This window comes from Tenrec ecaudatus, chromosome 8, assembly GCF_050624435.1.
Source record: "Tenrec ecaudatus isolate mTenEca1 chromosome 8, mTenEca1.hap1, whole genome shotgun sequence".
Taxonomy (NCBI): domain Eukaryota; kingdom Metazoa; phylum Chordata; class Mammalia; order Afrosoricida; family Tenrecidae; genus Tenrec; species Tenrec ecaudatus.
Window position 1 is genome coordinate 86,757,809 of NC_134537.1, and position 27,692 is coordinate 86,785,500.

Consider the following 27,692-nt stretch of genomic DNA (forward strand, 5'->3'; position numbering starts at 1 on the left):
GTTATCAGGAGACACCAGTCCTTGGAGAAGGACGTCATGCTTGGTAAAATGGAGGGTCATTGAGAAAGAGGAAGACCCCCAACGAGATGGGGGAACACAGTGGCTGCCGCCAGGGGCTCAACAGCAGAGCAACGGTGAGGATGGCACAGGACTGGGCAGTGTTTCATTCTGTTGTGCTCACCTAGCAACAAGATCTGCCTCTGTGGTCAGCATGATGGACACACCTAATTTCATCACTTCAGCCAATTTGTGAGTTGTGTCTTATGCCCTGTTTTTGCATTTAAGATACTACTACGTGTGGAGGTTGTGTACTTTCTAGCCCATGCAAAGCAGCAGAGTTGGAGGGTTTGACCCAGACAGCAAGATTTCAGAAGGGTATGCTTTCGACGACCATGCCCTACTCATTCCCAACTATCTTTAAAAAAAAAAGTTTCACAATCCTGTCCTTCCCTGAATCATATGCATAATTCCATCTGTCTCAGTTCTTTAATCCCCAGACCCATAGCTGCTAGCCAAGGCAGTGGAAAAGGCTTCAAACCCACACTTTGCCACTTTCTGTACAGCGTTTTAAAATCATTCCTATTTTGCAGGGCCATGGGGGGTTAAATGTGTCTGAGCCCAGGAAGGTGGTCACGTGTTCATTACTTGGATGATCACTGTGATACATGAGTGCCCTAAAGATACAAGTCTGACCATCAATTTCATTTTATCTGGCCCTGGCTGGCAGTGCCTAGTGACACTGTGCTTTTTATTAAAACCTTCATGTATTATGGAATAGGGCCACCTAATCTCCAGAGAACAAACAAAAGACAACCGTGGCTAATAGATGAGCCTTTCCCTCCACAATTCCAAAGTCAGCAGAGCAAGACGGGAGAGAGCTACAGCTCCCCAGAATAGTCCTGCAGCCCTGCGAGTGTTCCGCTGCTGACGGGAGCAGCCATCACTTTCTGTCGCATCTAAGTGGTGGCAACGTTGGACATTTTCTTTCTCTGGCAGGTTTCCACCTGACACAGGTTCTGGATTTTACTGGAATATAGTCTTTCTGGGGAAGGTGTGCAAAGAATCATGGGAAAAATTTAAAGTAAGTTGCGAAAATTGGTAAGAAACGCAAACAATAACAGCAACAACAAAACCAATGTCCTAGAACAGGAAACTGTAAACAGCTAGAGTGGACGTTGTTTCCGGAGATTAACTGGAGTCCTGTTTAATGGACCAGGGAGAAGTTCTCTCCCTCCACCCTTTTCTGGAGAAGAAAACTGCAAGGGCTTGGCATCTGGATTGGATGGTGGTGGAGGGGATGGCCAATGACATAGTCACGTGGCCCAGAGGCTGCCGCCCCAGACACTGCAGTCCTCCCGCCCACATCCCCACCCCCCATTGGGCTCTGTCTCTATTGCTTCCTGCTGGCCGGTACTCTTTCCTTTCAAAGCACAATTTGTTTGAAAGGGTGGGGCTAACCTAGGAGAGATGGCAAATTTGGCCTGGACATCCCCAAAGAGAGAGTCTTTACTCTTCCTTGCCCAGAGAGGAACGTCACCATCACCCTAGTCCTCAGTCCCGGAGCCCAGCCCAAAGAGCCCTTAGGAACCAGGGACAATAGTGTCTGCAGTACCACATGCTCCGGGACAGGCTCTATCCTCCTCAGCCTCTCACCGCTAGTAGCCAAGGGCAGTAATGCAGCCAGCAGCCCCCGTTCTGTCCTGGGAAGCTGCCTACCTGAGGGTAGGAACGCCAGGCACTTCCTGAAGTCAGTTCCCTATCCCGGAAGAAGTGACCTGTGCACGGGGCGCGGAGATCAGGGGAGACAGGGTGTGTGTGTGTGTGTGCTCTATGTGTATGTGAAACGACCTGTGCAGGAGCAGAGATCAGGGGAGACAGTGTGTGTGTGTGTGTGTGTGTGTGTGTGTAACGACCTGTGCACGCGCAGAGATCAGGGGAGACAGGGTGTGTGTGTGAAGTGACCTATGCAGGAGCAGAGATCAGGGGAGACAGGCTATGTGTGTGTGTGTGTGTGTGTGTGTGTGTGTGTGTGTGTGAAGTGACCTGTGAACGCGCAGAGATCAGGGGAGACAGGGTGTGTGTGTGTGTGTGTGTGTGTGTGTGTGTGTGTGTGTGCTGGGTGCAGCCCAGCAGGATTCCAGGCTGAGCCCAGCAGTGCTTTTGCTTAAACAAGCAGGGGGACAAAAGAAGGTGTTGGCCTGAAAAAGGGAAAAAAAAAAGGGAGAGCAAGGGAGAGTCTGAAGAAGCTGAGAACAGGCCGAGAAGGTGAAATTGCAGAAATATATATATTTTACAGGACAGGATTAGGCTTCCTGCATATCGCAGGTTATTGGATGGGGAAGAGGGACAGAAGCCCCGGAGGATCACACTCACAAACGCACAAGCTAGGGAGGGCAGCAAGGATCCTTCTAGGTGCACTGTAGGCTTCGGGCAAGCCCTCTCCACGGGCACCTCTGTTTCCTCAATGGGAAAAGGAAGGCCGCTTCCCCAGCCCACGTTGGAATCAAGAACACCTTTAGAAGTTGATGGAAGTTATGCTTTACAGTTCGGGGAGTAAGTCAGCCGCCCTGCTGGTCTGGGGGATGGGGAGGGCGCTGACTGCCCACCACGCGGGGCGCCCTCCCCCTTCCCCACCCCGCACCCCTGCAGGATGACTCAGCGTCTGGTCTGCGCACTGAGGCATGAGCCCTTGGCCAGAGCGCCCCCAGCTGCAGGCCTTTTTGGGGTCTCCTTTGATCTGGGGACATTCCTTTCTCTCTGGACGGATTGGCTTCAGGGTCAAACGCGCGTCACGTGGCTGGTACCTTCTTGCTGGTCGACCCCCTCCCCCCCCTTGGGGCTGGCTGTCAGGGGACGGTGTGTGTGTGTGTGTGTGTGTGTGTGTGTGTGTGTGTGTGTGTGTGTGTGTGTGTGTGACAGCAGCCCCCTCGCTTCCACAGATGCGCCCCCTCTGCGGCTCTTTTTCTCCTACAGTAGTTGCAGCTAGGCTGAACTTGGCTGCAGCTCCGGGGGCGCCCTAGCAGCTGGGCAAGGAGGGCAGCCGGCGTGTGCACTGGGGGGGGGGGGGGTCGTGTCAAACAAAGAGGCCATGTCAACCAAGGATTTCCCCGCACGCACATCTCATCCAACAGCACGAACAGGACGACCCCACCTCTCAGAGCACAAACCCAAGGCGACACCATAGAGGTGCTGCCGGGCGGGGCCCAGGCTTCCCGACACCCCACTGTCCCAAACTTCGCCAGGAGGGGCGCTGTCGGAGCGGGCAACGCGCTGCACCCAGGCAGGGCCGAGGCTGTGGGGTGTTCTTTCAAACAAGGGGAGGGTTTGGCTCTGTAGAAAGGACTAGAATGTTCTTGGCAAACAAGATCCTTTGCATGGCTCAGGGAAGAGGGAATGTGAAAAGTCTTAAAGAGAAGAAGCAGACGTGGAGATACTTAGTTAACTAACTCACCTTGCCTCCTATTTGATTATCAAATAGTATCAGACAACCTAGTTACTAGAAAATATTCTATAAAAATATGTCACTTTCTTCTCCGAATGATTCCAATCCTCACCCCCACCCCCACAGAGGAAGCGTTTTTCTAATGCTCTTGTTGCAGCCAAAGACTTATCCCTCTAATTTCTTTCTCTCTTCATTCTTCCTTAGGAGGAGTCACTGGCCCCATGACCCTCCAGTGGGGTTTCTCCTCTCATGCTTTGTATTGCCTCTTCCATCCTATGCTCAGCCAAGAAAGGGCGACCAGCCCTTCCACCCACCGGCTCACTTATTTACTCTTCTGTGAATTCTGCGATCTATACATTCCAAGCCCCTGACATATAGTAGTTCGCCCTTCCCTTCTCTCCCACTAGCTCAGATGTTCTGGGGTTCAATGAGTCGTTTCCTTCCTGCCTGCCTGGAACTGGTTAACTGCAGCCTCTTTCCTTTCCTGTGTCCCTGCAAAAAGGTTGTCTAATGGCAGCGCAGAGCTATAAACTAAATGGACGTCAGTGACAAAGCAGAATCCCTGTGCTCAGGAGACTTTTAATGAGACATAACTTCTGCCCCTGGCGAGACTTGCCGATGAGATAATGTCTCTGGCGGAGATGTCTCGGGCTGTAACCTGTTCATGGCCAGGCTGGCCTCAGTTCTCCCTGTGCACTGCCTCTAGCACAGCGTGGAGGCTCCTGGGCGCCTGCTTTCTTCTGTTGTTGTTCTGGTCCCAAGACGCACACTTTGAGGCCAAGGTTTTGTTGTCAATCACTGTCGACAATGTCACTGTCGCCAAATTGAAATCTTGACCCCTCTGAACATACACAGTTCAAGAGTGCCCGAGACAGTTGCTTCATGGGCTGGCATATTAGTGACTCACCAGTGCAACTGGAAAGAGCCCGAGGCACTGCAGGGAGGACTCCCCGGCTCCCCTCTCCCTCCTCATCACCCCAAACAGGCCTGCCATCTCTGCCTCTAAAGACCTGGTCCACACGGCTCCTTTCTCTAGGAGAATACCGAGTCCCAGGGACGTTAAGGGGCTCCAGCTTTAGGACCCAGGACTCCAGTCCGCTCTGCAGTCTTTCCCACCATTCAGTGCTTCTTTTTCTAATTACGGCCCCCAGATGCTCTTTCATTTACACCCACACCTTGGAGAGGATTGTGCAGGCAGACGTGCATGACTATCTCAGTGTGAGCGTTAATATTATTATCATTAGAGGCTATGTTCATCATCTGGAACGTCTTGAAGGAAGGAGAGTGCATGAAGAAGTGGGTGGTGAGAGCATTGCTGCAGTTGAGGCTCCTGGGAATCTGGTTGGCACCTTGGGGTAGTTGGGGCTGGTGGGTAGGCCAAGGGGCAGGAAGGCATGAAGGTATTGGAAACAGGGGTCAGCTGAATGAGCAGTCAGTCTGCCTGGAGGACAGACACATTGCAGTCCTCAGGCCAGGTCTCTGAACTGCTTAAACTATTGCTTTACACACACGGAGATTATTTATTGCTTATGATCCTTTAGCTACTTAGTCTCCCTTCTCGCTACTGCAGGGTGGAGATGGGTGAGCAGAGGGAGCTCATTATGCACCAGGGAGCCGAGCACTTAGGAAAACACCCATAGCTCTCAATTTCAGCTGTCTGAGCATCTGACATTTCAATCCATCTAAAAGCTTTTTTCCTAAATGAGCTGGCTGAAGGCGGTCACTTGTCAGGTTTATGGAGGTGAGCTAAGCTCAGAAGCACTATCAGGAAAAATGCAAGCTGCGGCTAGGAGACTTGGCGCAGGGCAGCGATGCAGGGCAGCTGCAGCGGAGTGGGGAGGACAAGGGCATTCAGGTTTCCAGACTCGAGCCCTGACCTTTTCCTTAGCAATTTCCCTGCTCCCTGGTGTCATCTTCAATTGTTCCTCTGTGTCGGAGTTTCCATTAAGGGGCTTGATGAAATCACAGAGGAATTAGAAGGTACAGGCACATAATTTAGGAAATATGGAGGCCTTGACCACAGCTTAGATTTCTTTTCTTTTTTAATATGCACAGTGACAGCATGCCAGTAATTCATTTGTGTTTTTCTCATAGTCATCACTCAACTAGCGCTCTGGAGCCTTGTAATGTCAGCCTTCTGGTTAAAGGAATACATTTGCCCATGAAAGCTTTCTTAAGTTTTACCATAATTTTGTGCTTATATTATAGGAGGGGCAAACACATAAACCTTCAAGTTCAGCGTCTGATACAGTGAGCCATTAAGGTTGGTCAGATTTGCTTTGGGCTTGAGATGTAGTTACATTCAAAGGCCATTTAAAGATTTTTGTGTTTTCAGACATGGACTGAAGGTCTCAATATACTCAACCATGAACATTTCCAGGAAGACTATTAGGAAATGGAAACCATGCCACAGCAGAGGCAGCTCCAAGAAGAGGGAGAGTTTGAATCATAAACTCTTTTTGTTCTATTTTCTTTCCTGTTAATAAGAAAGTCACTTTTCAGAAACCAAGCTGAAGGAAGGAAGGCTTTAATTAAGCAGGTTAATTAAGGATTCTGGATATCCTAATTGTCAGTGATGGGAAAAATGAAAACCATTTAGTTAATGTAGAAACAGGCTATCCCTTGCCTTGTAAGCCTTGCACAGTAAATTGTCCATTCGCTTCTTGGTTGTTACATGCCACCCAGTTGGCACCGACTCGGATGCCCTGCGCACCACACAGGGACGCTCGGTCCGGTGGCGCACCATCCTCACATTTGTTGTCATGTGGAGTCTGCTGTTGGAGCCACTGCAGGTCACGGTCCCTCCACTTTCCCAAGCATGATGCCCTTCTCCAGGACTGGTCTCACCTGACCACACGTCCAAAGTACGTGAGACCAAATCTTTCCATCCTCGCTGTTTCTTTTTAATCTTGAATTTCTATTTATTTTTTTATTTCATATAAAATTTATTTATCTATCTATTTATTTATTTATATCAGTTTGATCGGCACTTCAGCCACGTGTCATACAATCCAGTCGTTCAACCGCATCAAGATCCGTCTAATCACCACCACAATCACGCTAGTACATGTTCTTTTTCCTCCGTAGTCACTGTTAGCCATGTAATTATTTTTCAATTTTGGCAAAAATATACATGACAAAGCATTCTCCAGTTCCACAACTTCTACATGGATAATGCAGTGCCATTGATTAGATTCTTCTTGTTGTACTGACATCATTGATGCCCCCCTCCAAACTCTTCCACCACCATTAAAATGAACTCCATGTCCCTGAAGCAAAAACTCTGCTTCCTTCACCCGTGGTCACCGTACGTCACTTGGTTTCTTCTCCTTCTTTTTAAAAGTAGTTTTCTTAAAAAGAGTTATATATTCACAGCATCACTGTCAGCAATTAGGTTCCCTCTCCCCTCCGGCATCCACTGATCACTTCTCGATTCACCTTCCCACCCCTCTAGTCCCGATCAACTCCTGCATCCATTATTGTCTCTATGTAGCCACTCCTTCTGTGCCTCCTAAACTGGGAGACCCAACACAAACAAAAGAACAATAATAATATAAAGATAAAAACAAAGAGTAAGAAAGAAAAGACCACCAACAATTTTAAAAGCCCGAGAAGAAATAGCTGCCTTGGAACATTCGAGAACTACTTGAGCACAAAGAAAAGTCTGGTCCGATTGGCAGATCCCCTCAAGTCACAGGGTATATGATACTTGGTCAATTGACCTCTCTTTTGACCCAACTTGAATTTGCTCCATCCTCACTTCTATGAAGTAAGCAGGTTGCAATTTGTCCAAGATGGATTGGCTGGTTCTGGCAGTCTGCAGTACTTCTTTGCCAACACCATAATTCAAATGCATCAGCCCTTTGTTTTTAGTAGATTCTAAAAAATGATGTATTTTACTCAGGGCAGTTCAAAGTGAGTTTGTGAGGTCTTAGTAAGCGGTGTCCCTGGCTGTGCTCAGCCCTTAGTCCCCACTCCTTCCCACTCTCGTCCTCTCCCCCAGTCAAACCCTGTCTCAGGAGGAAATCCACCGTTCCTCACATACACCCCAACGGGAGCACACATGAAAGATACACTTGACCAGAGCCAGCGTCACCTTAAGACTTACATCTAATTTGGGAACGATACAGCTAGGTTTCCAGAATATTAAAAAAAATATCTAAATCATAAGAGGAAACAGAGAAGGTATTTGAGTTGTGGAAATGCCTTTTGGAGCACCTTGGGAATGATCTTGCTTAGAGGCAGCTCGCGGGATGGGAATAAGTTATGGAGACATGATCTTGTCTGACGACCACTTCTGGGGCTCGCACGCTCCCCCAGGCTGCACAGTTGCATTTGTGCAGCTGTTTTGAGCCTGGACTAGTGTCAGACCTGGCTCTCTTGCCTGTCCTGTAGGACATGCTGCTAAGTGTTGACGTCTGCAGGTGAGTGGAAGGAGAGAAAGAGACTCTGAATGGTTGGCCCAGTGTCAGTACATGCTGGTCCTCAATGTTAGCCATGGTTATTTTCTGTGTCCGGGGAACACAAGCCTAAGGCTGAGGAGAAGGAGACCGGGTGCCCGGCACATCTCTCACCCATTGACTGTGCGTGATTTCTTTCCCTAAGACTTTGCTTTTTCAAAAGTTTTCCAATTACTTGGCAAACAAACATACCATTCCAACCTCCCCGGTCCTTGACCCAGTCCATGGCAAGAAATGGATGTCCAGAGACCCAGACACGTATGCCCTCTGCCAGCCAGTTGATTTGGACTCAGGGCAGCCTTGTAGGGCAGAGTAGAATGGCCGCCCAAGGTTCCTGAGATTGTAAAATTTTAGGGGACAGACAGATGCATCTTTATCCTGAGGAGTGGTGGGTGGGTTTGAACAGCCGGTCTTGCTCTTAGCAGCCTCATGTTAACCACTAGAGCTGCTGATACTCTAGGGGGACGGGGAGAAAAACAAAGCCAAATTCAATGCCATCAAGTTGATGCCAACTTATAGCTACCGGGTAGGACAGGAGAGGGTAGAACTGCCCTTGTGAGTTTCTGAGACTAAAACTCTTCATGGGAGTAAAAATCCCTGTCTTTCTTCCACAGAGCTTCTGGTGGTTTTGAACTGCTGACCTTGCAGTTAGCAGTTCAACTCATAACGACTACTCTTTAGACTCTAGGGAAGGATGTTAAAATTCACGGAAGAACCAAGGGCTCTAAATCTTGCCAGCCACTTTGAATGGAATTTAAAGCTTTGCTCTTCCCTAATTTTATTTGCCCTTCTTTAAATTCAAATTCAATAGACTTTGGCTGCATATGTATAGAGGCCCTGCCTCCCGGAACATTAGCTCATTTAACTATCACAGCAGTAATCTAAAGTACCAATAAATTGTTCGTCTTTTAGTGAGGAAACCAGAACTGTGAGAGGTGAGGTCACTTGTCTAAGATCACGCAGTAGTATGTTAATTAAGACAGAAAATGAAGGCATAGCTTTCTTGTCCCATAAGTCTAGGAATCTGTTTTTTAAAGAGCTCTCTTGGAATATCACTCAAAATAGGAAATGATGCTATTTTCCTTAATCTCATCCTCAAAAGCATAAGAGTCCCTGCTTTTGTTATGTCCTCCACTGAGCATCAGAGGAACGAAAGGGCTGAATACTGCATCACAGAAAATTAGTCCCTGAGGGTTGGATGGGATCAATATGCCTGCTGACTGGCTGCCGTTTTACCAGCAGGGAGGAATCTGGGCGTGTACATGTGCGAACAGGCAAATGGTGTGTGGATGACCGGACCCAGTCACACACTTAAAGGAAAGGCAGACATGAAGCATTGGGCTTTACTTCTGGGCGGGCAATGGAGTCTTCGTTGGCTTGAAAGCAATGCATTCTAAATGATGGGAAACATACCAAATGTTCAAGCTCACTGCCATCGAGCCAATGCTGACCCATAGCGACCTCACGGGGAGGAGAAGTGCGCTTGTGGGTTACTGAGGCCATCAGTGGTTACAGGGCAGACAGCCTCATTGTCCCCTGCTGAGTAGCTGACCGACCAGCCCCAATGGGCCACCAATGGATTGCAGAAGAGAGAGTGTGCTTACTTCCTGATCTGTACTGGCAGAGGGGCACCTTCTCTAAGCACAAAGGCAAGCCTTTCTGCATACAAAAGCAATCCATTACATTGCAAAAGGGGGCAAAACTAAACCTTCAGTGTTGGCTATCTGCTATAGATATGATAGAGAGCCTTTGATGAGCGTGAATCACATCTACCATCGACCTAAAAGAGAAGTGAAACAGCAATATTAAGCAGTTTCGTGACCCAAACTGGACAATTGCCAATAACAACAAAAACAAGTCAGTAGACAGAGAGCCGTCGAAGTAGCAATATTAAGTACTTCACCTTTCAAACAACCACTAGTGAAATAAGGATGCGTCCCACTCTTGGTTAGGTTTGGGAGAACTGTGTGTTGGAGGGAGTATGTATATTGTTTACGTACACTGAACAAATTAAGGTCTAGGAGTACATCCTAAAGAAGCAGTTCAACACAGGGACACAATTTATGTAGAGGGATAGTAATTGTTGTATTATTTATGTAAATGAGAAACCTGGGATCCATTTGCGTGTTCAGTCAGGTGACTCACATTAAGTGCTTTATGATTCATATAGAAGAGACTCCTAAACAACCTTTAAAATTAACCGTGGAATATTTAATGACTTTAAAATTATAAAGCAGGGCATACAATTATATCGTGCATGATTCAAGTTTAAGTAACGTTTTATATAAACATCTGTGTTATGCATTAAAAGCTGGGAGGGAATATAAGAAAACCAAGCAAAGCAAGGGGAAAAACCAATCAGTTGCCAGGGAGTCAATTCTGAGCCCTGGAAATGCCATGAGCCCTGGTGGCGCAGGGGTTACAGAGCTCAGCTGCTAACCAAAGTGACTACTGGTTAGAATCCAGCAGGCACTCCTTGGGAGACACAACACAATGCACTTCTAGTAAGATTCGTTTCCTCTTGGAAGCCCTATGGGGGCAGTCCAACTGGTTCCTATGATCCAGAAGACTCGATGACAGTGGGGTTTGGTTATTTTGGTAAAGCTGTGTTCCTTCGAGGAGCCTGGGGGCATCCTGGTTACAAGTTGGATCTTTCACTGTGAGGTCAGCAGTTTGAGACCACCTGCTGCTCCTGGTGAGACAGATGAGGCTTTCTACTCCTTTCAACAGTTACCATGTCGGAAACCCACAGGGGGCAGTTCTGCCCTGCCCTGTAGTGGCACCATCAGTTAGAAATGGCTCATGGCCTTGGTGTGGTGTTCCATAGTGTGTCCAATGGCTTAGTTCCCGGAAGCAGACTACCAGGCCATTCTTTCGAGACAATTCATGGTGGACTCAAATATCCAATCTTTGGTTTAGCAGCTCGGTGCTTAAGCAGTGGCACCACCGGCTACTCTAAAAGGGAACATACTTCCCTACTTCTTGGAAAGTTTCTAGTCATGTACTGGTATTACTCTGAGTACCCCTCGGCCATGTGATTTTGAGGGTAGAGACGAGTCATCATGATCATCCACAATTTTTATTAGATCTTTGAGTGCCTGGGGAATCCAACAAGCTCCTCTGGATTCCTGGACCTCATTTATGTATCAGAGAAAGTTCATTGGCTCCGTGAGGTGTTTACATAAACCAAATGTTTAACATTTCTACTTTGGGAGCTTCTAGAAGAGATGCCTGAAGTAGTCATCATTTACTGCTCATGTCCAGGGCCTATCTATTTTTTGGCCCTGAGTCTCTGCTGAGAGAGAGCAATGGGTAATTACAGGGAGGGTCTTAGCTAACACAGCCTGGGGTGAAGTGGGCTGTGGTTTTCTGCCTTCAGCTCCTACTGCTCTGTGTATGCTTTGGTCCATCAGTTATGGATTTAAGGAAACACTTGTGACATCACAGAATTTCAGAAACTGGCAAAATACATGCAGCAGCATCTATGCAAAACACATTTAAGGGCAAAAATGTTAAATCTCAGGTTACCCTTTAACGAGAACCATTGATGGTCCTGGCCTATCCTACCTGGGATAGAACACTGGGCATGCATGATCAGTGTCTTCTTTCATCCCCACCCTCAGTTTCCATATCATTTGGATGGATGGGAACAGCAGGAGCTCAATTATAATTACTCTGTAAATAATTAATATGCTACTATTATTATTACTTTAAAAATTCTATTTTGGAATGAGTCTTGATAGTAGCTGAAGCTCAATTTAGCCAAATAGCTGTTCAGCATTAGCTAATATGGTCCCTTGTATTTTAAGCTCAGAGATATTTCCAGAAGAGCTGAGACAGTGGTCATCTATCACTCTTCCTGCAAGCCATTTACTTACTTACATTATTTATTTATTTCGAAATCATTTTATTGGGGGTTCTTTTAAATTAATAAATCATTTTATTGGGGGCTCTTACAGTTCTTGGGACAATCCATAAATCAATTGCATCAAATGCATTTGTACATATGTTGCAATCATCATTTGCTAAATACTTATTTTCTATTTGAGCCCTGGGTATCAGCTCCTCGTTTTTTAACTCCTTTCCCACCCCCCATCCGTGACCCCTTAATAAATTATAAATTAATATTATTTTCACATCTTATATTATCCATTGTTTCCCTTCACCCCATTTCTGTTGTCAATCCCCCTGGGGAGGGGGATTATATGTTGATCATTGTGATCAGTTGCCCTCCCTCCCCTCTTCTTCCCACCGTCTCCCCTCTTTCTAGGTATTGCTACTCCTATTTCTGTTCCTAAGGAGTTTATCTGACCTGGATTCTGTGTGTTGTGAGCTCTTATTTGTACCAGTATACATGCTCCAATCTAGCTAGAACTGAAAGACAGAACTTCTCATGATAGTGGGGGGTGAGGAAGCCTCAAAGGACCAAAGAAATAGTGTGTGTTTCATCGTTGCTATACTGCGCCCTGGTTGACTCATCCCTTCTCTGTGGCCCTTCTGTGAGTGAATGTCCTATTGACTACAGTTGGGTTTTCGGTCTCTGCTCCAACCACCTTTGTTCTCAACAATATGGGGTTTTTGTTTTGTTTCGTTTTGGTTCTTCTGGTGCCTGTTACCTGATCCCATGGCTACCTCATGATCACACAGGTGTGCTTCTTCCATGTGGGCTTGATGCTTCTCTGCTAGATGGCCACTTGTTTAATTTCAAGCCTTCAAGACCCCAGACACAATCTCTTTTGATAGCTGGGCACCCTCAGCTTTCTCCACCACTTTTGCGTATGCTCCCATTTGTCTTCAGCAATCATGTCGGGAGGGTTAGCATCACAGAATGCCAGGCTGTTAGAAAAAAGTGTCCTTGTGTTGAGAGAGGGCTTCATCAGAGGCCTAAAGTCCATTCATATAAATATATGTACATAGGCCAATACTTCTATTTTTTTATGAATTAATATATTACATAAGTGCACACCTATGTTTATACCTCTATCCATAGCCTTTCTTCCTAGATCTTTCCTCAGTTTCCTTTTACATTCTCCTGTCCCACCATCATGCTCACCCTTCTTTTGCCTCTTAGTAATTCCTCTCAGCTAGATAGCTGTTACCCCAGCAGCACCAGGATCTCTACGTCCTCCTTGTTGTTGATTTTAATTCCCTAGTTGTTCCCCTGTCTATGGTGTTGTTTTCTCAATGACCTTTTTGTCCCCTCCTCCTCCCCCCAGGTCCTTCTGGAACCATTGGTTTCATTGCTTTCTCCTTGGGCTTGCTCCCCATGGAAGCCATTTACTTTAAATGCCAGTGACACATCTGGGTGTGCTGCCATTACCTATGGGATTAGTGGTATCATTAGTTTAGCACTTTGTTAGCCACCGTAGAGACTATGCAATTCAGTGCTGTCTCTTTGTTGTAGAATTCAAGCTCCAAAAGAACCTTTTTTTTTTTTTTTTGGTGCATGTAAAAATGCCACGCACCAATGTATAGATAAAGCCAACTATGTAAATATCCCCACCTGGCTATATATACATGTACATGCATTTAGAGAAAAAGTACCAAAACGTCAACTCTGGGAATTTTGAAATGATGATTATTAAAACAATATTATCAAATTTTTCTATATAGATTTTCCTATCTTCTATAATAAGCATATATAACTTTAAAAATCATAGAAAATAAGTGAGATAAAAAACGAGTGTGTCTGAGACTTTTCCCCAGTCTGACAGAATATGCGAAATTTATACTGTGTCTAGTGGGATTTCGATTGGATGGCCAGCCTGGCAATGACATCAAAAGGAGTGGACTAAAAATGCAATGCTTGGAGTTTATTACCTCTATCCTGGTATCTATCATTCACTTCAGGGAGATTGATACTTTGTAATTAGAGAGAGAGTAATATTTGAACCCGGATGCTCTATTAGACTTGTCAGGATGTGACAAAAACACAAAATTTTGTCTCCCTAGTTCCTAAACCTACCGCTCATTTGTCAGTTGGTTGTGCTCTGGTGAGCATTCCCAGCATTGCATCAGTTTGTTGAATGATTGCAGCTGGTTTTCCACCCACTGTTGGAGCCTTGTTTTGCATCAATATCTTCAGTGAAGCTTGGAGCCTTCCTTCAGCTCCTTCCTTCCATCCATTCCTGATCGTCTGCCACCTCCTGAAGGAGGGGAATGCTGGGACAATCCCTGATCGTCTGCCACCTCCTGAAGGAGGGGAATGCTGGATCCATTCCTGATCGTCTGCCACCTCCTGAAGGAGGGGAATGCTGGGTCCATTCCTGATCGTCTGCCACCTCCTGAAGGAGGGGAATGCTGGATCCATTCCTGATCGTCTGCCACCTCCTGAAGGAGGGGCATGCTGGGTCCATTCCTGATCGTCTGCCACCTCCTGAAGGAGGGGCATGCTGGGTCCATTCCTGATCGTCTGCCACCTCCTGAAGGAGGGGCATGCTGGGACAATTCTTTTGGCACAGTGACTCACTGTATTCCGCCTGCCTTTTTAAAATTCTTCCTGTGTCATTCAGTACTTTGCCCATAGTTTTCTCCATGACAGCACCTCAAGGCATGACTGCTTTCTTCAGTTCTTTTTTCTTGAGAAATACTGAGTGTGTGTCGCTTCTTGGTTCTTCTAACTTCAGGTTTTTGCACATTTCATAACACTAGCTCCTAGAACATTGGGGAAATTAGGGTTGTTGATTGCCTCTTTCCTTCATTGAGCCCCATGGAACAGAGTGCTCTTCTTAGAGATATTAATATTTAAATGTGTTTATTTTATCAGGAATAAATTATAAATATAGTATAATACTATCACATATCAGCCCAAACACCTTTTAACACTATAAAATATTTCTAAAGTACATTTAGAAGAATAAACAACTGAAGAATTTAGAAAACAAAAATAATGACTGGCCTTACATACCAAATACTAAACATAGTCAGACGATTGACACAGGGTGGAAGTACTGATATAGACTCTGTCCAATAGAATGATTTAGTATAGGATAAACATGGCGGTTTGAACCAATCGAGGAAAGATCAGATTACTTTAATAAGCGGTGTTCAGATAACTGGCTATCACTTATCTCTTCACATAGCAACAATATTCCAGATAGATTACATTTTAAAAGTTAGATAGGTTGAACCAAAATATTCTAGAAGAATATACAGGTAATTAATTTTCTTTTGATGTGTTCTAAATATACTATAAAATATATTAATTTTACTCACTTAAAAAAGGAGACAACTTACTTAAAAGTGGACAAAGGACTTGAAGGGAAATGTCTCCAAAGATGCTATACAAATGACCCAGAAGCACATGAAAAGATGCTCATTATTAGTCAAAAAATCAAACTCATCGCCATTGAGTTGATTCCGACTCATAGTGACCCTATAGGACAGAGTATATCTGACTCTGTGGGTTTCCAAGACCGTAACTCTTTATGGAAGTAGAAAAGCTTCGTATTTCTCCCTCAGTGTGGTAGATGGTTTTGAACTGCTGACCTTGCAGTTAGCAATACAATGCATAACCCCATTACACCACCTAATCTTCTTGAGATAATTCTTCACAGTTATTGCAAAGGCTATTTACCAAAGAAAGGAAGGAGGACGTGTTGGAAAAAACACAGAGAAATTGAACCCCTCATAGGCTGTGATGGGAATGTGAAATGGAATGGCTGTTACGGACAATATCGTTCCTCAACAAGTTAAACACTGGAATGACCATGTGACCCAGAAGTTCCACTCCTAGCTTTGCACCCAAATGAACTGAAACCACAGATCCAAAGTTCATTGTAGCCACAGTGTTGGCAACAACCCCTGTATCTGTTCATAGATGGATGGATGAATAGACAAGATGTGGCATATACCGGCTATAATGGAATATTATTCAGCCATAAAAAGAAGTGAAATTCTGATGCATGCTACAACATGGATTGAAAACCTCATACTAAGTAAAGTGACTGAGGTAGTTAGTTTATTGTGCCAACCTGGCCGATAAACACATGTGGGGGTTAATTGAAGGGCGGAGGGATAAATGGCTTGGTGAGCCTCGCCTTTCGAGTTCTCGGGTCTCTTGATTTCTGATGGTCAGACCAGGGTGCAGCTGCCTTAGCCAATTCCCTGCTTTAGCTGGCAAGACTCACTTCCTGCAAGACATCCCCAAGGAGAAGCCACATGGACCTACCCCAATGCAGCCCTGGGTGCTGGAGTAGCCATGTGGAGACCCCTGCCAGCACTGAGATGTTTACACATTCACTGACTTGGCTTTCCTCCTGCAGTTGGCATCATGGTGTCTGTTTTGTGAGACGGAGGATGACTTTGTGAACTGGTGTTGGACATGTGGACTAATGTTGGGCTTGTGGGCTTGGGCAGCACTGGGTTAGGATGTTTTCTTGATGCATACTTAACCTTTACATAAAACTCTCTCTTATACGTGAATTTCTGTGGATTTGTTTCTCGAAAGTACCCAGATTAATACAGTGACTCACCACTATCCAGTTGATTTTGATCTTCCAGGACAGAGTAGGACTCTCCAGAGGATTTACAGAAGCAGACTATATCCTTTTTCTTCCATGGAGCAACTGGTGGGCTTAAATTACGGACCTTCTGGTTATCATTTCACTATTTAATCTATTTCTCTGCCAGGGCTCCTCATATAAGTCAGACCCCAAAGAATTAATATTATATGGTCTCATTAATATGGAATATCTAGAATAAAGGAGTGCTGGTGGTATAGTAGGAGCTTTGGTGATGTGGTGGTTACACTTTGGACTACAATTCTATTGGCCCGCAGTTCAAAGCCACCAGAAGAGCTCCTCAGGAGAAATGGTTGGCTTTCTACTCCCATGAACAGTTACAGGCTCAGGAACCTACACGGGGGTTGCTATGAGTCAGCATTGACTCAATGGCAGTCAGTGTGTTGGTGGAGTAGTGGGTTACACATTGGGTGGCAAAACGCAAGGTTAGTAGTTGGAAACCACCAGATGCTCTGAGAGAGAAAGATGAGGCTGGGCCTTTATACCAAACAGAAAAGATTTACAGTCTTGGAAACCCACAGAGACATTTCTACCCTGTCCAATAGAATCCCTATCAGTCAGAATCACAGATAGCAGTGAATTTGGTTTGGGGTTTTTATCTAGAATAAGCAAATACATAGAGAGATAAACCTTTTTTTTTTTCGTATGACAACACATATATTTTATTTTATTATTATTTTTTGATGTTTTTTTTAATTTTAACAATTTATTAGGGGCTCATACAATTCTTATCACAGTTCATACATATACATACATCAATTGTATAAAGCACATCTGTACAGTCTTTGCCCTAATCATTTTTTTCTCCTCTTTTCTTTTTTTACATTTTATTAGGGACTCATACAACTCTTATCACCATCCATACATATACATACATCAGAGAGATAAACCTTTATGAATGTTTATCAAGGAAGGGAAAGTTATTTTTTGATAGGCTCTGAGATTCTGTCTGGATGATAAAGATGTTTTAGAACTAGATAATGATTGTAGTACCACCATTTGGTGGTGTTATTATAACACAATATAATTAATGTCTCTGAATTGTATACTAACAGTTTTTAAATGGAAATGTTATGTGTGATATTTGGGTTATTTTGCCAACTAGGCCTTCTTTGGAACATGTGGGTGGAGTTTAATCAGGTCCCAGCTTGATTGAAGGGAGACCAAGATAAATGGTTTCCTAGGCCAGCATCCCGTTTCTTTCTCCAAGGTGTTTGGACCAGTGTCCTGCTTCTTAAGCTAGTTCTTTGCCTCAACCTTGTGCTGCACTACCTCTGGGCTGAGCCAACCTGTGGGCCCTGTTCCTGTGCATGCATTGCTAGAGCTCCAGATTCCATTGGGGCCTGCTTTGCTATGCTCCCGTGCTACTGACTGTTGCTGCCCCACCCTGCTGTCTGCTGCTTTCAGAACTGACTCCCTGCTTCCTTGACCTTGGACCGGCAGCTTGAGTGAGTTGAAGGATCATCAGTTTATTAACTGTTACACAAAGTACGTTAAACTGAGCTTTCTGTACTGCTGTGTGGACTAATTAGCCATTATATGCCTTCTCATTGTATAAACCTCTCTGTGTGTGTGTGTGTGTGTGTGTGTACTGGTTTTGTTTCTCTAGAGAACCCTGCCTAACACATTATGTTACATACATTTTACTGTAACAAAAATTAAATGTAGTACAATTGTATTCAGAAATAAATTATAGTATTTTGGAGAACTTAATGTCCTTCAGCATCCTCTTTTGGAACATAGAGTTCCCTAAAAGGCGAGAACAATATTTAATAGACAATGGTTCACACCAGTAGAGGTTTGCACACATGGCCTCTATAGGTGCAGAGTGGAAGGATGATATAGCATCAGCTCGGTCTGGAAGGCACATCTGCTGACCTCTGGGTAGTGTGTGTCCAGCCAGTCTCCCCTGCCCTCTCCTGGTTCCCCAAACCCCACCAGATACCCCAGAGCCAGTAAGACTCTTCAGGCTCCACACATCACAACTTGTGGGAAGCGGTGCCAACTCATTTATAGATCTATAAGTAGACATGTCTTGAGGGAACAAGTAGTGAAGGAAATGGATTTTAGAATGCATTTACAAGCCTGGGTCTCTTTCCCAGACTGGGTCTCTTTCTCATGAAAATTAGATGGTCCTGTCATTTTAAATCAGCCTAAAATAGTTGTCAAGCCATTTTCAGATTGCTTTGAGTATGGTGGTAACTACATGCTATTTCATAGTCTGCCATCACTTCTGTGGCCAGGGCCTAGCAAGTTATTTGAAAGGTAGATACTAAGTCATAGTTATGAATTGCTGCTCACTAATGCCACTTCCCTCTCAAGTGGTGCTTTAACAAGCCTGTTCTACAAGAATGAATTAGGGGAGACTTCAGGTGGTTGAGACCTGTTTTCTTTCATCGCCCAAGGGCAGAGGGCTATGATTTGGGAGAGCTTCCTAGTGGCTCTTCATGCCTCTACCACCTGTATTTCAGTATGTGGACGTTGGTGCATCAAAAGGAGCGATGGAAAAAGGTAGTAAACCAACTCCCTAGATGGATACAAAAGACTGTGAAATACTGTCCCCTGTGTTTTGCTAACACTAGATGCAGACCACTGTCTCAAAGGGCTCTCTGCTTCAATATTCCCTTAAAATCCTCCACTCTGCCACTCTCCCTGGAGCCCAGCTGGGGCACAGGTGCAATTCCTCGTCAAAAAGGGTCTCTGGCTCTCATTCCCTGCTGTTCAAATTCTTCCATGAGCTGCCCCAAACCTTCCATACGAATCAGTCAAACCGAGAGTGCTCGTGATTTGCTGTTTTTGCAGTTCCGTGCCTTTCTGCAGTCTGCCTTCCTGGGCCAACCTTCTTCCTTCCGTCAAGGCCTAATGCAGGTATCAGCTCCTGCAGGAAATTTGATGACATCCAATACCCTAATCGAAAAGAATCTTTCTCAATCCTGTGAATTCTTTTCACTTGTGGATTCTACCCCTTTGACAACATTCTCTGTTTTCTCTTTGGATTGAAGATAATTTACTTATGTGCCTTAACTCCCTATGAACAGAGTGTATTAATAATTTCTAGATTCCCCCCAGTTTCCTGTGGCAGCTGATTTAAACGCTGGTGTGGGTGGTTGCCAAAGGAGGAAAAGTAACTTTGAAATGACATCAGTGCTTTTGTGGCACATAGGATAGTTTCAAACAAATTAAAAAATGATTTAAAAACAATAATTTCTATATTCTCCAGAGAATCAGGCATGCAGTAGTTGCTGACGGAAGCTGAGTGAATGTGGAATGAATGAGACTCCTTTAAAAATGGACAGAGAAACATACAACTTTCCTCTAGTTCCTAAATGCCACCCCCCGCCATGATCCCTTCTACCTTGCAAGTCTGGCTAGACCCGGGGATGGACACTGGTACAGAGAGGAACTGGAAAACAGGGAATCCAGGGCGATGATCCCTTCAGGACCAGTGGTGAGAGTGGCGATAATGGGAGGGTGGAGGGAAGGTGGGATGGAAAGGGGGAACTGATTACAAGGATCTGCATATAACCTGCTCCCTGGGGAGTGGACAACAGAAAAGTGGTTGAAGGGAGACGTCAGACAGGGCAAGATATGACAGAATAATAATTTATAAATTATCAAGGGTTCATGAGGGCGGGGGAACAGGAAGGGAGGGGAAAACAAAAGAAAAATGAGGAGCTGATGCCAGGAGCTTACATGGAGAGCAAATGTTTTGAGAATGATGAGGGTAATGAATGTACAAATGTGCTTTATACAATTGATGGATGTATAGATTGTGATAAGAGTTGTATGAGACCCCAATAAAATGATTTTTAAAAAATGGACAGAGTTCTGATGACTCTTCTAGAGTCACATAGAGGGCATTTATTCAATTGCAATTCTTGGCTGCAAGTATGTAGAGAGCCACCCCTTCCCGACCTCCTGAAACTACCAGAGCGCATCATGATTTTAACTTGTTGGCATTTTCACATGTCTGCGATGAGCGATATCTCCGTTAGCCCCATTCACTGAAAATGATAGTAAGAGGAACGGAACTTGAGCCATGTGGAGGAACTGTGTCCGTGACTGTAAAAGTAGAATTAGCTGTGCAGTGGGAAATAGTTGCATTGCAGATCAGCGGCACATCTTTAAGTTAGGGTATTTAGCAGCACGCTAAATATTGCGGGGGTGAACAATAATATGATCCTCCTCCTCACCTCTCTTTTTGTTTGCTGTCCTGTAGTGGCTTGCCTGTTGCCATGATGTTGAAAGCTATGGAACTGGTATTTCAATGATCTATTGTGGAAACGTTTCAGCACAGCTTCTAGACTGCGACAGGCTAAGAAGAAAGGCCTGGAAATCTACTTTCAAAATGTAGGCAATGGATTTCTGGACCCCCATAGGACACTGTCCACCTTGCTTACTCTGAGCACATCAGCAGGAGGGATTGGCTGATAGAATCTGTCAGATAGATGAAGGATAAAGTCATGTCAGTGAAACTGAGAGGCACCCTTGTTGAGATGGATTGGGGCAGCAGACCAATGATGGGCTTGAATATGCTGGTGATTATGAGGATGAAGCAGAACCAGGCAACATTGCCTTCTGTTGTACAGAAGGTCACCACGAAGCAGAATTGACTTGACACTAGCTATCTGTCTATTACCTTGTGGTCCAGCTTTGGGGACAGGACCTTTTTAAAGGATCACTTGTCTATGGAGCTGATATTTCATGGTCACAATGCATTCTGTGGGGCTGGGAAACCACACGAGAACTGAGGTATCCTTGTTTCATGATCTTCGTGATGTGTATGAGGGATGGAGCCCTGACATTGATAGTGTTCATGGCTTGCTGAATTCTTCCACAACCCTCTGGAGTCCTTCATGGACCTGATGCAGATGCTTATGGAAGATACGTGACCTGGCCCACGTTGCAATGACAGTACATGGGAGAGGCTGACTTTGAGGCGGTCTGGCTGCCTCCAGGCTTCCCATCAGCATGCTCCACTCCCTGTCATGAAAAGCCCTAGGCTTTGAGTCAGGACACTGGCCTCTCCCAGCTTGGCAGAGGAATGGGAAAGTGCATTAACAGATGGGTCCCAAAGCCCTGTTTCCAAAATGAATGCTTCTGTGATCCAATATTTTATCTTATTACTATACCTGCAATTTCAGAAATTGTGTGTTTGGCTCTGATTGATTGTTCACACCATAATGTGCTTAAGTGACTGCTTTAATTCTTTAAGGCACTTAAGGAGAGAAATGTACCAGGAGTCCTGCTAATTCTCTTCTGTCCAGGGATTCTAAGGTTCCAGCACCCATGCATTCTCTAACACCTTTCTGTAGACCAAAGATTGTTGGCTTATCTACACAACATACCAAGAGCACTCAAAGGGGGCCATAGAGAAGTTGAGGCCCATGGCTTAAATCATAGTTTATGAAAACTGCTTCATGCAGCTGACTTCCTATTTCCACTCACAACCCTGGCTTCTCTCTCAAGACACGCCCACATGCATCCTATGTATCAATCATATACTAAGGGAGTGCAACAGGGCAGTCAGGAGAGCAAAGTAAGCAAATCCCCGTGGAATCCTGAAAATAGACTTTTGACTTGGGGGACAGGGCTTGGCACCTCATCAGATCAGCAGGTAGACCTGGAACTATCTGTTGTTCGTTTCCTTCCTTTTGCTTTATGTTTATCTATATAAGATAGGCAGGACAAACAATCCCGAGAAGAAAACTAGGGGACTAGGGGCCTGGGGGGGATGTGGGAGAGGATGGGTTGGGGTGTGGGTATGGCGAGCCAATAAACTCAGGGATGAGGGAACAACAAGAGATATAAAAATTATGGCAAGGAGGCCTGGTGTGGTTTGATCAAGTGTAATGTATCTGAGAGGAATTACTAAGAGCCAAGTGGAAGGTGAGTATGATAGTGGGACAGGAGAAAGATGAAAGGAAATAGAGGAAAGAAGGAGAAAGCAAAAGATATTTACACAGTTATTGCTATAGTCCTGTATATATATATGTAACTATATTAATTTATAGTGAAAGGGATACAAGCCAATGTACATATATTTATATGCTAAGTATTAAGTCAGCAGATGGACTTTGGGCTTCTACTCAAGGCCTCTCTAAACACAAGAACACTTTGTTCTAATAACCTGGCACTCTTTGCTATCCGAACACATCACTGAAGATAAAATGGGTGCATAAGCAAGTGTGGTGAAGAAAGCTGATGGTGTCCGGCTATCAAAAGCTATACCATCTGGTCTCTTAACGGCTTGAAGTTGTTAGGTTCCTCAAGTGAGAAATACCTCAGTCCTTGGCTTTGCATGAGAAAGAATTCATGCTGAAGCCTAGTTTGTGGTCCAAATGGGTTTTTATATAGGATCGAAGCAGTTTCAGGCATTACAGTAACTGAACGAGAGAGAGAGAGAGAGAGAGAGAGAGAGAGAGAGAGAGAGAGAGAGAGAGAGAGAGAGAGCAAGATGACAGGATCCGAGCCAGCCCCAAGCTCAAGCACTGCATACACCAGGTTGGCTGTGGATCATATCGCTAGAGCTTGAGGTTCCTTTGAGATGCAGCTGGTGTATGCAGTGCTTGAGCTTGGGGCTGGCTCGAATCCTGTCATTTTGCTGACTGTTGGTGACTCACCTTTCTGTTTGCTGCTTGTAGCCAGACTGCCTGCATTTCCCTGGGGAAGACTCAGCTATTTGCTTCCTTGACCTTGGACCCAGCAGCCCTTATGAGCTGAAGGACTTCTAGTATATTATCTGTTCCATGGAAGTGAGTTGAACAGAACCCTCTGTACTGCTGTGTGGATTAATTAGCTGTTATATTCCTTCCTGCTGTATCTATCTATCTATCTATCTATCTATCTATCTATCTATCTATCTATCTATCTACTATAAGTGTCCTGGTTTTGTTTCTCTAGAGAGCTCCAACACAAAAAACAATCCATTTTATAACCTTTTCTTTATTTTTATACTGACTATCATTAATTTCCCATTTCTCCCTAACCCCTCCGTCATAACCCTAAGAAACTATTAATCTAGTCAGCGGTTCTCAACCTGTGGGTCTCAACCCCTTTGGTGATCAAGCAACCCTTTTACAGGGGTCACCTAAGACCATCAGAAAAACTCATATTTCCAATGGTCTTAGGAACTGAGACAGTGCTCCTCTCTCAGTCTGCAGGTGGGTCTGCCCACATGCAGATATGTCCACATATGAGTACCTGGTGTGATGACATGATTGTGCCAATCCCATCACAATCACCCCATTCAAATACAGGTGAATGTGTCAGGGTTGGCACCATAATGTGCATTCGCAGACAAGTCACACATGTGTGGATAACAGCTACTGTGTAGAAAGCAGCTGCTGTGTTGAAAGCAGCAGAATTGGAGGTAAAATGACACTTCATGAATTATAATTACTGGATAAATGTAAAATCATGTACTGTAAAATCATCAACTACTGCAATATATATATATATATATATATACCATGAGAACTTAATCTGGATGCTGATCGGTTTTTTTATATTCAGCTGTGGTTGATGTGAATACTTCCCCCTTGTGATAGTAACAGGTATGTAAAAAAAAACCAACACAGAATGATAAATCATGGGAAACTTTAATGAACTGTATTGACTGAACTATGCCATGTATCATTTTTTGTATGATTAAAGCTATTGTTATATATTATTTTCATTAGCAAACCATCCCATGACAATAGATTGTGTAGAGAAGAATGTTCAGAAAAGAAAATATAGTGAGAATTTTTTACAGTATGGTTTTATCTCAATGATTACAGCAGGAATTGAGAAACTGCAGTGTGTTATGTGTTGTGAAGTTCTATCAGCTGAATCTATTAAGCCAAACAAACTAAAATGCCATTTTGATAGCAAGCATCTGAACTTTGCTGGCAAGGATACCAACTATTTTAGAAGCAAAGCTGGCTGACTCAAGAAAGCCAGACTTGACACTGGTGGCAACTACCACAAAAAAAGCATGGCAGTCATGGAAGCTTCCTATTTGGTGGCACTCAGAATCGCAAGAGCTATGAAACCTCACACCGTTGCTGAGGATTTACTGTGACCAGAGGCCAAAGACATTGCTCAAGTTATGATCAGAGACGAATTTGTTACAAAATTGAGTGCAATTTTCTTATCTAATGACACTGTCCGCAGAAGAATAGATGCCATGTCTGCTGATATTCTTGATCAGGTAATCCAGGAAATTAAATCTGCTCCACTTCCAATATTTAGCATCCAGCTTGATGAATCTACAGATTTTGCAAACTGTTCACAGTTACTGGTTTACATGAGGTATATTAATGATGGTGACTTGAAAGGTGAGTTTCTTGTTGGCAAACCTCTTGAAATGACAACTACAGCATGTGATGTATTTGACACAGTTGGTTCATTTCTCAAAGAGCATAGTATCTCTTGGTAAAAGGTTTGTGGTGTTTGCACAAATTGGTGCTTCAGCTATGCTAAGATGTTGACCTGGATTTCAACGTTTGGTACTGACTGAGTCACCAAAAGTCATCGGAACTCACTGTCAATTTTGTAAAGGTGAGCACTTTAAACAGTTGACTGTTCGCAACTGAGCAACAAGTTGGATGCACCAAATAATGCTCTGCTATTTCACACTGAAGTGAGATGGTTGTTGAGAGGAAAAGTTTTAAAACATGTTTTTGAGTTTCGTGATGAACTCAAAATGTTTTTTAATCAGAAAGCAAGACGATAGTTCGAAGCACTTTTCAGCGATAAAAGTGAACTGAAGAAAATAGTTTACTTGGTTGACATCTTTGCCATCTTGAATGAGTTAAATTTATCATTGCAAGAACCAAACGCAACATGCCTCGATTTGTCTGAAAAGATCCAGTCATTCCAAATGAAACTTCAGCTTTGGGAAAATAAAATTGGATGAAAATAAAAAGTTTGGGAAGCGGGGCTTTTGAATGATGGGGGGACGGAGGCTGTGCGCACTTGATACCCAGATAGGGTGCAGCCTCCCCTTTCCTTGACTGGGCGGTAGGGCAGGGGGCGGTGTTGTCTTTTGAGAGGGAAGTCTCAGACCCCGGGCTGAGGTGGGGTGAGAGGGGGTGGGGTGGGGGGTGGGCCAGGGTGGGGTCCAGGCCCAGATGCCACTCTCGCAGGGGAACTGAGAGAGAAACAAAAAAAGAAAGAAAAGAAAAAGTTCTTGTTGCCTACCTTTTCTGCTTTCTTTGAGAAACATGACGTTGAACCAGACAAAAGTATTACAATGATAATTTCTGTGAAAAAAACACTTGCACATACTTGCAGACAAAACTTCATCATATTTTCCAAATCTACCTGACACCCCATTTTCACTTGCCAGAAGCCCATTCACAGTCAAAGTTAAAGTATTCCTGAGACAGCACAAGAGGAGTTCACTGAACTTATTAACAGCGATGCAGCGAGAACTGATTTCTCTACAATGCCAGTTACAAAATTCAGGATCAAGTGTTCGCAGTCATATCCTGTTCTGTCTGACACTGTGTTGCACCTTCATTTTCCATTTCCAACAACATATATTTGTGAAACAGGGTTTTCCAGCTTGTTGGTTGCCAAGTCTAAATACAGAAGTAGACTTGTGGAAGATGATCTTATTGTGCTCTTGCAAATACGGCCCTGAGAATTTCTGATCTGGTGATAAAGAAGCTATCTTAACCTTCCACTAGATTTTATGCATACTGTGGCAAAATGTAGTAATGTACCCATGCTACACCATGCTTCAAGACAAAATTTCATTTACTTGCCAATAGAAATAAATCTTTCACAATATATAATTACATATTGTTTTGTGATTAATCATTATGGTTTCATTTCATTATGTTCAATTTGTAGCAATGAAAACACATGCTGCAGATCAGATATTTACATAACAAGTCATAACAGTAGCAAAATGACAGTTATGAAGTAGCAACGAAATAATTTTATGGTTGGGGGGTCACCACAACATGAGGAACTGTATGAAAAGGTGTGGCATTAGGAAGGTTGAAAACCTGATCTAGTTACTGTTTCTATATATTTTCCTATCCTGGATTTCACACAAAGCATTAACACCCCCTCCAAAAAATAAAAGTAAACCACAGAAAAATCCCCATCCAGCAGAAATTAATAAAAACTAGAACACATTTAAAACGAGGCAAAAACATGACATCCCCTAGACGACAGTGCTGCAGGGGACAACACTAAAGATACAGTTCAGAGAGCAGCTGTCCTGACCAGCCCACCTAGGGGCAAACCAAGAGGGGAGCACAACAGACCAGCAATGGGAGCAAAGCCACAAAGTCCCTGAGGAATCCTGATAGTAGACTTCTGACTGGGGGGTGAGGGCCTTGGCAACTCATCTGATCTGATGGGGGATATTCACTAGGGGGCCACACTGGAAGCCTAAAGGTGTACCAGGTTGGGAGTGGGGCACTAGTCCGCTCCATCCTTGACTGCAGGAAGAGCAATGAGGTCTTGCAGAAGGCGTACTCCTCAGTCACGAATGCTGAGGCACTTATAGTAGGGTATAAGTGCTGTTGGGAAAGTGGATCCTGGGAGATGGAGCCACGAAATAAAAGGGGAATGGTCCAGTGGATTTTTGTCAGGGCCTGCTCACTATTGACAGAGGAAGACTCATCAGGGCTATAGTTAGATGTGGAACTCTTTCCATGCCCCCCCTTTATTTTCCTTTTCCTTCCAGTATCTATCTATCTCTATAAGACAGGCAGGATAAACAATCCCAAGGAAAAGGCAATGGCACTGAAGATTGGGGTGGGGCAGGGGGGCATGGGAGAGGAGAAGGCAGAGGGAGGGGAGCGATGAGCCAATAACAACAAGGGGAATAGCAAGGGATCTAAAAGTGATGGTGCAGAGGGGGTAGCATTCCTGACACAATTGCTAAAGACAAAATGGTTGCATAAACAAATGTGAAGAAAGATGATGGTGCCAAGCTATTAAAAGATAATAATCTGTCAGCTTGCAAAGGGGTAGAGTCTAGCCTGCTAATCATTCCATAGCCAATGAGGCCTCCTTGGGGGCATGCTCTTCTCCTGAGGATTTGGGAAACTCCTGTCTTCCTCTCTGGAGGTGGGACACACACTCTCTGCTTCATCTTCCTGCTGACAAACCATACGGAGCTACACTGATAGTGCCAGAGCCCCGGAACTGAGCCATGTGGAGACTCACTCCAGTGCTGAGATGCTTCCACCACCACTGGGTCCATAAGACTTTCCACCCACTAACCTATGATCTTCCTGCATTCAGCATCATTGCATGGCT